Raw genomic sequence first — 11,088 nt, 5'->3', positions numbered from 1 at the left:
AAGTTTAAGCGAATGGACAAACTGTGGCAGATGGAGTTCAATGTGGGGAAGTGTGAGATCATTCAATATGGAAGCAAAAAGGAAACATTGGAGTATTTTCTGAAAGTGAGAGACTGGGAATGGTGAAGGAGCAAAGGGATTTGGGTGTCCATGGACACAAATCACTAAAGGCTAGTGCACAGATGCAAAAAGCAACCACAGACAAATGGCATTTATCTCCAGTGTTGGAATACAAAGGGAAGGAAGTGATGCTTCAGTTCTACAGAGCCTTGGTCAGAGCCCATCTGGTGTACTGATCCTCACCAAGGATATATTGGCCTTGGAGGGAGGACAGTGCAGATTCACCAGAATGATACTGGGGCTTGAAGTGTTCAATTATGAGGACCGGTTGCATAAACTTGGTTTTGCATTCCCTTGAGTTTAGATGTATGAGGAGTGATCTGATCCAGGGATATAAAATAATAAAGGGATTCGATAGGGTAGAAAAAGAAACTATTTTCTCTGGTGGGGGAATCCAGAACAAGAGGGCATAGCCTTAAATTTAGAGCTAGGGCGTCTAGGATTGAAATCAGGAAGCTCTTTTTCACACAAGGAGAGTGGAAACCTGCTCAGGCTGATTGAAGTGGACCCTGTGATATAATAGAATTTTATGTCCTGTCAGACTTGGACATCTTGAAGATCCATCTTTTAAAAAGGTGGAGGAGCTCAGTTCTAAGACGTATTGCACTCACGTCGTCATAAGTCCTCAAACTGTTTCTTTTATCAACGAGATATGAAGGTCAAAAACACTGTGTTTAAAAGAAAGCTGATTTATTTGACAGTGGTACAGAATACTAAACTCCAGCCCAGTAAAAGTGGGTCATTAACATCAGAAACAAACTCCAACTGTCAGAATGAACATGGTTTAGTCCTGGATACAGCAATAACAGCAGAATCCAATCCCTGCAGTCACATGTGAACTCGCTGGTGACTCAGCAGGTATGATGACTGAGTGAATCGCATTCCACACACGGAACAGGTGATCGTCCTCTCCCCGGTGTGAATACGTTCATGTCTCATCAGATCCCATGTTCTTTTAAAGCTCTTCTCACAGTTAGAACATTTAAAGGGTCTCTTATCAGTGTGAACAAGTTGGTGTTCAATCAGGCCGGATGAACAAGTGAATTCCTTCCCACACACAGAGCAGGTGAATGGCCTCTCCCCAGTGTGAACTCGTTGGTGTGTCAGCAGGGTGGATGACTGAGTAAAGCTCTTCCCACACACGGAGCAGGTGAACGGCCTCTCCCCAGTGTGAACTCGCTGGTGTGTCAGCAGGGTGGATGACTGAGCGAATCCCTTCCCGCACAGGGAGCAGGTGAATGGCCTCTCCCCGATGTGAACTTGCTAATGTCTCAGGAGGTGGGATGATCGAGTGAATCGCTTCCCAAACACAGAGCAGGTGAACGGCATCTCCCCAGTGTGGACTCGCTGGTGTGTCAGTAGGCTGGATGACCGAGTAAATCCCTTCCCACACACGGAGCAGATGAACGGCCTCTCCCCAGTGTGAGTACGTTGGTGTTTCAGCAGATCACTTTTTCTTTTGAAGTTCTTCTCACAGACAGAACATTTAAAAAGTCTCTTATCAGTGTGAACAAGTTGATGTTCAATAAGGTGGGATGACTGAGTGAATCCCTTCCCACACATGGAGCAGGTGAACGGCCTCTCCCCAGTGTGAATTCGCTGGTGTGTCAGCAGGTTGGATGACTGAATGAATCCCTTCCCACACACGGAGCAGGTGAACGGCCTCTCCCCACTGTGAATGCGTTGGTGTGTCAGCAGATCACTTTTTCTTTTGAAGTTCTTCTCACAGACAGAACATTTTAAAAGTCTCTTATCAGTGTGAACAAGTTGATGTTCAATGAGGTGGGATGACTGAGTGAATCCCTTCCCACAAACGGAGCAGGTGAACGGCCTCTCCCCGGTGTGTCTGTGTCGATGAGTTTCCAGCCGGGACGAGTAACTGAATCCCCTCCCACAGTCCCCACATTTCCACGGTTTCTCCATGGTGCAGACGTCCTCGTGTCTCTCCAGGTTGGACGATCAGTACAAGTCTCGTCTGCACAGAGAACATTTGTCTGGTTTCTCCCCACTGTGAATGGTACGATGTTTTTTCAGGCTGTGTAACTGGTTAAAATTCTTTCCACAGTCAGTGCACTGGAACACTCTCACTCGGGTGTGTGTGTCTCGCTGCTATTCCAGCCACAGTGATGTTTGAAATCTTTTCCCACAGATGGAACAGATCAACATGTCTCTTGTATTTTAAGGCCGATAATCTTCAGGTGCTGGTGAATAGAGTCAGATCTTGACGTGATGTTTGGTTTGCGTTTCTCGTCTGCAAATCCTCCCCTTCTAATACCCTGTAAAAGGAGATAACAAAAGTCCTCACTGTGAATACGGAATAGAAATTCAGAACAGGTAATTCTAGTTTCTATGAAACATTCTACTCGCTCATTCCCCCTGACTGTAAATCCCCGTCCCGCACACTCACCCTCCTCTGACTGCTAAAGCGCAAACCCATCGCACAACTTGCAACAATTTTCCTTCTATTTAATTTTTCTATCTTGAAGATCCCGACTCGGACTGGTTTCAGTTCTACACTCACTGGTTCCATTCCCTCTCCTCCACTGAAGGTGCTTGCTCTGGCTAGGTTCAGTTCTACACTCACTGCTCCCCCACCCTCTCTTCCCCTGAAGGTGCTGACTCTGGCTGGATTCAGTTCTAAACTCACTGGTTCCCCTCCCTCTCCTCCCCTGAAGGTGGTGACTCTGGTTGGATTCTGTTCGACACTCACTGGTTCCCCTCTCCTCTCCTGAAGATGCTCACTCTTGCTGTGTGTATCTGGTCTGCCCCTCATTTCGACACTATGTCCCTCCCTATAGCTGCCTGTAAGCAGTCCATATGTAATATCTCCCAAATTTGGCGACGGAATCTCCCTGACCAGTCAATATTTCTCCTTCATTTACAGACACTCCCTGACCAAACACCACTTCTCCTTCATTTATAGACGCTCCCTGAACCTTCGCCATTTCTCCTTCATTTACAAACTCTTTCTCACCAGTCAGCATTTTCCATCATTATTAGACGCTCCCTGGCCCATCACTATTTCTTCTTCATTTGTAGACATTACCTGACCTGTCAACATTTCTCCTGCATTCACAGACACTCCCGGACCAATCACCGTTCCTCCTTCATTGACAGACACTCCTTGACCAGTTACTATTTCTCCGTCATTTACAAACGCTGCCTGACAAGTCACCATTTCTCCATCATTTACAGACTCTGCCTGAACTGTCACCATTTCTCCGTCATTTATAGATACTCCCTATCCCGTCACCGTTTCTCCTTCATTTACAGACACTCCCTGACCTGTCACCATGTCCTCTCCCATTTATAGATACTCCCTTAACAGATGCCATTTCACCTGCATTTGTAAACACGCCCTGACCCGTCACCATTCCTCCTTCATTTATAGACACGCCCTGACCTGTCACCATTTCGATTTCATTTATAGACACTCCCTAACCAGACACTATTTTTCCATCATTTACAGACACTCCATAATCAGACAATTTTTCCTTCATTTGCAGACACTCCCTGACTGATCACCATTTCTTCTTCATGTACAGACATTCACTGACCCATCCCCATTTCTCTTTCATTTATCGACACTCCCTGACCCTTCACCGTTTCTCATTCACATGTCGACACTTCCTCACCCGGCAACATTTATCGTTCATTTAGAGACAATCCCTGTCCAGTCACCATTTTTCCTTCATTTACAGACACTCCCTAACTAGTCAGCATTTTTCCTTCATTTAAAGACACTCCCTGGCCGTCCCCATTCCTCCTTCATTTATAGACACTCCCTGACCTGTCACCAGTTCTCCTTCATTTACAGACACTCCATGACCAGTCACCATTTATCCTTCATTTACGGACACTCCATGACCAGTCACAATTTCTCCTTCATTGACAGACGCTCCCTGAACGTCCCCATTTCTACTTCATTCAGAGACACGTCCGAACCAATCACCATTTCTCCTTCATTGACAGACGCTCCCTGACCGTCCCCATTCTACTTTATTTACAGTCACTCCCTGACCTGTCACATTTCTACTTCATTTGCAGACACTCCCTGACCGGTTATCATTTCTGCTTCATTTGCAGACACTCACTGACCAGTCACCTCCTCTCACCGCATCTCCTTCCAGATGTCCGTTCACTTGTGAGCAAGGCCCTTGCCATCCACAATCTTATTGCGGATGGCTGCATTTCGGAACATCGGAACAGGAGTTGGCCATTCAGCCCCACGAGCCGGTTCCGCCATTCAATTAGATCATGGCTGATTTACATCTTAACTCTATCTAACCTCCTTGGTATAATAATCCTTAATACTTTGGCCGAACAAAAATCTATCAATCTCAATTTTCAAATTTACAATTGACCCACAGCCTCAACAGCTTTTTGGAGTGAAGAGAGTTCCAGATTTCCACTACCCTTTAAGAACATAAGAACATAAGAAATAGGAGCAGGAGTCGGCCAATCGGCCCCTCGAGCCTGCTCCGCCATTCAATAAGATCATGGCTGATCTGATCTGATCCTAACCTCAAATCTAAATTCATGTCCAATTTCCTGCCCGCTCCCCGTTACCCCTAATTCCCTTTTCTTCGAGGAAACTGTCCATTTCTGTTTTAAATTTATTTAATGATGTAGCTTCCACAGCTTCCTGGGGCAGCAAATTCCACAGACCTACTACCCTCTGAGTGAAGAAGTTTCTCCTCATCTCAGTTTTGAAAGAGCAGCCCCTTATTCTAAGATTATGCCCCCTAGTTCTAGTTTCACCCATCCTTGGGAACATCCTTACCACATCCACCCGTTCAAGCCCCTTCACAATCTTATATGATTCAATAAGATCGCCTCTCATTCTTCTGAACTCCAATGAGTAGAGTCCCAATCTACTCAACCTCTCCTCATATGTCCGCCCCCTCATCCCCGGGATTAACCGAGTGAACCTTCTTTGTACTGCCTCGAGAGCAAGTATGTCTTTTCTTCAGTATGGAGAACAAAAATGTATGCAGTATTCCAGGTGCGGTCTCACCAATACCTTATATAACTGCAGCAATACCTCCCTGTTTTTATATTCTATCCCCCTAACAAGAAAAGCCAACATTCCGTTGGCCTTCTTGATCACCTGCTGTACCTGCAGACTAACTTTTTGATGTTCTTGCACTGGGACCGGCAAATCCCTTTGTACTTCAGTACTTTCCAATTTCTCGCCATTAAGATAATAACTTGCTCTCCGATTTTTCCTGCCAAAGTGCATAACCTCACATTTTCCAATATTGTATTGCATCTGCCATATCTCACCCAGCCTGTCTCTCTCCACTTGTAGGTTTTTTATGTCCTCCTCACACTCTAATTTCCCTCCCATCTTTGTATCATCTGCAAACTTTGATATGTTACACTCGGCCCCCTCCTCCAAATCGTTAATATCGATTGTAAAGAGTTGGGGACCCAGCACCTACCCCTGCGGAACACCACTGGCTACAGGTTGCCAGTCCGAGAATGCACCATTTATCCCAACTCTCTGCTTCCTGTTACATAACCTATCCTCCACCCATGCCAGAATATTACCCCCAATCCAGTGATTCTTTATCTTGAGCAATAATCTTTTATGTGGCACCTTGTCGAATGCCTTCTGGAAGTCCAAATACACTCCGTCCACTGGTTCCTCTTTATCCACCCTGTACGTTATATCCTCAAAGAACTCAAGCATATTCGTCAGACGTGACTTCCCCTTCGTAAAGCCATGCTGACTTTGTCCTATTAAATTATGTTTATCCAAATGTTCCGCTACTGTCTCCTTAATAATGGACTCCAAAATTTTAACCACCACAGATGTTAGGCTAACTGGTCTATAATTTCCAGCCTTCTACCTAATACCCTTTTTAAATAAGGGTGTTACATTAGCAGTTTTCCAATCTGCCGGGACCTTTGCCGAGTCCAGAGAATTTTGTAAAATTATTACCAAAGCATCCACAATCCCTACTGCCACTTCCCTCAAGCCCCTTGGATGTAAGCCATCAGGTCCAGGGGATTTATCCGCCTTGAGTCCCATTAATTTACTGAGTACCAATTCCTTAGTGATTTTAATCGTATTTAGCTCCTCCCCCCCGAGAGCCCCCTGTTTGTCCAGTGTTGGGATATTCTTAGTGTCCTCTACCGTAAAGACTGAAACAAAATATGTATTCAGCATTTTTGCCATCTCCATGTTTCCCGGTCTCATCCTCTAAAGGACCTCTGTTTGCCTTCGCCACCCTTTTTCTTTTTATATAAGTGTAGAAACTCTTGCTATCTGTTTTTATATTTTTTGCTAATTTATTTTCATAATCTATCTTCCCTTTCTTAATCAATCCTTTCGTTACTTTTTGCTGTCTTTTGAAGACTTCCCAATCTTCTATCCTCCACTTAGTTTGGCTACCTTATATGTCCTTGTTTTTAGTCGGATACTATCCTTAATTTCTTTACTTAGCCACGCATGGCTGTCATTTCTTTTACACCCTTTTTTCCTCAGTGGAATATATATTTTTTGAAAGTTGTAAAATAACTCCTGAAATGAACACCACTGTTCATGTACCGTCTTACCCTTTAAACCATTTTCCCAGTCCACTTTAATCAATTCCGCTCTCATACCATCATGGTCTCCTTTATTCAAGCCCAGTACGCTTGTTTGAGAACCAACATTCTCAACCTCTAATTGCGTATGGAATGTAACCATGTTGTGGTCACTCATTCCAAGGGGATCCTTAACGAGGACATTATTAAGTAATCCTGGCTCATTACACAGGACCAGGTCCAAGGTTGCTTGCCCCCTTGTAGGTTCAGTTACATACTGCTCAACATATCCATCCCTAACACACTCAATAAACTCTTCCTCAAGGCTACCCTGCCCAAATTGATTTGTCCAGTTAATATGATAGTTAAAATCCCCCATAATTATAGCTGTTCCCTTATTACATGCCCTTCTTCCAGCAGAGTTGCAACTATTAGGAGGCCTATATATCGCGCCCACGAGTGTTTTTTTCGCCTTATTATTCCTTATCTCTCCCCAAACTGTTTCATTATCCTGATCCTTTGTCCCAATATCTTTTCTCTGTATTACAGTGATTCCTTCCCTTATTAACATAGCCACCCCACCTCCCCTTCCTTCCTGCCTGTCCTTCCTAATTGTTAAATACCCTGGCATATTTAATTCCCAGTCGTTGTCACCCTGCAGCCATGTTTCTGTAATGGCCACAAGATCATACCCATACGTCGTTATTCGTGCCTTTAACTCGTCCATTTTGTTACGAATGCTACGTGCATTCAGATAAAAAACTTTCAAATATGTTTTGTGACACTTAGTTCCTGCTTTTTCCTTTTTTAACACTTTAGCTTTTACTCCATACCTTCTGTCGCTTCCTGATACGCTTTCCTCTGTCTCCCTGCTCAGGTTCCCAAACACCTGCCACAGCTTTGATGCTGGGTTAATCGCCTTACGCCTTCTAGTTTTCATTTTATCTGTCGTGCCTAAAGTGCCTAAAGTACACTTTCTTTCCGCTGCTGTATGCTTTTGTCTTTCACTTGTTCTTGAACAACTGTTTGTACTATTTGTATTGTAGATTTCCCCTGGGTCTTCCCCTCTCTTGCTGCTCTCTTCTTTATTCCCTTCTGACTCCCCGCTGAGGTTCCCATCCCCCTGCCACTCAAGTTTAAACCTTCCACAACACCACTAGCAAGCACCCCCGCGAGGACATTGGTCCCGGTCCTGCTCGGGTCTAACCCGTCACGCTTGTACAGGTCCCACCTTCCCCAGAACCGGTCCCAATGTTCCAGGAATCTAAATCCCTCCCTCCTACACCTTCCCTGCAGCCACGCATTCATCCTGTCTATTCTCCTGTTCCTATACTCACTAGCACGTGGCACCGGTAGTAATCCTGAGATCACTACCTTTGAAGTCCTGCTTTTTAATTTATCTCCTAACTCCTTAAATTCACCCTGCAGGACCTCATCCCTTTTTTTTACCAATGTCGTTGGTACCAATATGGACCACGACTATTGGCTGTTCACCCTCCCCCTCCAGAATGCCCTGTAGCCGCTCGGTGACATCCTTGACCCTAGCACCAGGGAGGCAACATACCATCCTGGAGTCACGTTTGCGGCCGCAGAAACGCCTATCTGTTCCCCTTACAATTGAATCCCCTATCACAAAAGCCCTGCCACTCTTCTTCCTCCCCTCCTGTGCAGCAGAGCCACCCGTGGTGCCCCGAACCTGGCTCTTGCTGCTTTCCCCTGATAAGCCATCTCCCTCAACAGTATCCAAAGCAGAATATCTGTTTGAGAGGGAGACGGCCCCAGGGGACTCCGGCTCTACCTGCCTAGTCCTTTTACTCTGCCTGGCGGTCACCCATTTCCTTTCTGCCTGCGTTTTCTTTACCTGCGGTGTGACCACCTCACTGAACGTGCTATCCACGATAGTCTCAGCATCGCGGATGCTCCACAGTGAATCCACCCGCAGCTCCAGCTCCGAAAGACGGTTAGCCAGTAGCTGCAGCTGGACACATTTCCAGCACACATGGTCGCCAGGGACACTGGTAGTGTCCATGACTTCCCACATCGTGCAGGAGGAGCATATAACGGGTGCGAGCTGTGCTGCCATGACGTGCCTTCGACTCTTAGACTCTCTTCCCGCTCTAGGTCTCCCCTTTTATACTCGGCTCACCTCTCGGACTCTCCTGCCTCACCTGTGATGTCGCACAGTAGTTGTCTCTTGTTGCAGGTCTGCTGCTGCTTTTATTCCACAATCTCAATCTTCTACTCTCAGGTCCACTGCCGCTCTGCGGGAAAAGTTCGGAAGACTTGCTTCCGGCCATCACCCCTCAATGGCCGAGCTCTAATTTTCAGATGATTCCCCCTTGTTCTGGACTCTCCCACCAGAGGAAATTGTTTATCTCCATCTATTCTATCAAAACCTCTAATCATCTTAAACACCTCAATTAGATCAGTCCTTAATCTTGTTTATTCAAGAGAATACAAGCCTAGTCGACGCATCTGTGCACATCATTTACATAATTCATCACCATAAATACAGGATAGAAATTCAGAACACACAGTTCTCGTTTCCCCGGAACATTCTTTTCTCCCTTGCCCATCATAAGCTGTGAATGCCCCGTCCCAGACACTCTCCCTCCTTGCCCCTATTAAGCTGTAAATCCCCCGTCCCACACTCTCCCTCCTTGCTCCTATTAAGCTGTAAATCCCCCGTCCCACACTCTCCCTCCTTGCCCCTGATGAGCTGTAAATCCCCCGTCCCACACACTATCCATTCTTGCCCCTATTAAGCTGTAAATCACCCGACCTACACTCTCCCTCCTTGCCATCATTAAGCTGTAAAACCCCTGTCCCACACTCTCCCTCCTTGCCCCAATTAAGCTTAAATCCCCCGTCCCACACACTCTCCCTCCTTGCCCCTATTAAGCTATGAATTCCCCCGTCCCACACACTCTGCCTCCGTGACATGTCCTCGCTATTTGAAATCCAGATTCATCGCAGGATCTATTTTTCCTCCTTTTCGCTCCTGAAGGTTCTGCGTGATGTTGGGTTTCGGCCCCAGTCACTGTTTGCCCTCCAGTACCCGGCCAAATGGTAATTCTGCACTTGTGAGCCTGTACAGCGAGCTGCCGGCATTTCAACCATGGAGAGCAGCACAGTCACCGTCCCTGGCTGATTCTGTCCGGCAAAGCTGAGGCCAAAGGAAAGCAGATCAACAACCTGCATTTACACTGAGCGGAGTCTCAGCAACATCGAGTGCGGATCAGGCCCTGAATCCGAGTCGGGGGTCCCGGGGGATCGGGCGGGCGGGGGTCCCCGGACTCCATTGCACCCATCATCCAGCGCCTACCCCGTCCTACCCGCCACTTCCCGGTTTCTTCTCCCGTTTCCACCGAGTCCGACTCGGGAACAAAGGAAAGGAGCGATGCGTTCCCAGAATGCACGGCGGGCCACGGGAGCATGCGCAGTCCGAGCGGAAAAATCAGCATCTAGGATAGATAGAGGGGTTTCTCGGCCGCGGGGGATTGTGGGGCCTCCGGCCGCCATTAGTCGCAGTGCGTCGGTCACCGTTTGTATTGCCCGCGTCGCGCACAGAACCATTTCTCGAAATACAGACTGAGAAATTCAGAGCCGGTTTGCTGAACAGACACTGACCGTGCAATGAAGATCAGTGTTTTTCAAACTTTTTTTCTCGTGACCCAGTGGAAGAAAAACTCTTCCCCCAGGGACCCAAAACAATAATACCTTCTGACTGGAGTTTTCACCAAATCCCAATAAAGGTCAATACATGCTCGCTCTTCACTTCACTTCAAGTAATAACTAAAATTAGACATCGACGTTCCTTGAAAATCATTTTAAATACAGTTTAAGTACAATAATAAAACGGTCAGTTTGAGTTTCACTTATTTAATGTGGCGGATGGGTCCGCCGGTTGTTCACGATCTCGTTCCAATCTGGATCACAAGATGAAAGCGCTCCACGCATATCAGGTGCTCTGTTGAGTGGGTTTCTTTCTCTTGTTTTTAACCTTGTCAGAGTCGAAAATCCCAGTTCGGAGATGTAGGTTGTTTTGAACGGCAGCAAAAACAGAACACTAATCTAACTTAACAGAGGATATTCTTTGAAAACACTGATCGAAAAAGATGACAAACTGAATGACTTGTGGCGTGTTTTCAGTGTGCTCACAGGTGAGTCGCATCAGCTCGTTTTCTTGCTCAAGCATCAAGTTTAGCTTCATTATTGATTCAGGATTTTCGAAAGCAAAAGGATCTTTCATCCAACGCTTCTCCATCAAATTTTCAAATCCCTCTGCAGGGAAGTAGTGATCAAAATGGTCAGACAGAGCAGCGAGATGTAACTGTATGACACATTTCACTTCATTCCCTTTATCTTTATTGATGCTGTTTTCTCCACCCCAGAGGGCTGTGGATGTTCAGTCGTTTAGTGTATTCAAGAATG

General features: G+C 46.2%; 1 pseudogene; it reads right to left on the bottom strand.

Annotated features, from left to right (window-relative positions):
- Positions 1-793: 793 nt before the first annotated feature.
- LOC137317923 (zinc finger protein 271-like) lies at positions 794-9,959 on the bottom strand (annotated as a pseudogene).
- Positions 9,960-11,088: the final 1,129 nt, after the last annotated feature.

Source organism: Heptranchias perlo, unplaced genomic scaffold (assembly GCF_035084215.1).
Source record: "Heptranchias perlo isolate sHepPer1 unplaced genomic scaffold, sHepPer1.hap1 HAP1_SCAFFOLD_64, whole genome shotgun sequence".
Taxonomy (NCBI): domain Eukaryota; kingdom Metazoa; phylum Chordata; class Chondrichthyes; order Hexanchiformes; family Hexanchidae; genus Heptranchias; species Heptranchias perlo.
This window is presented reverse-complemented; position numbering and strand designations above follow the sequence as displayed.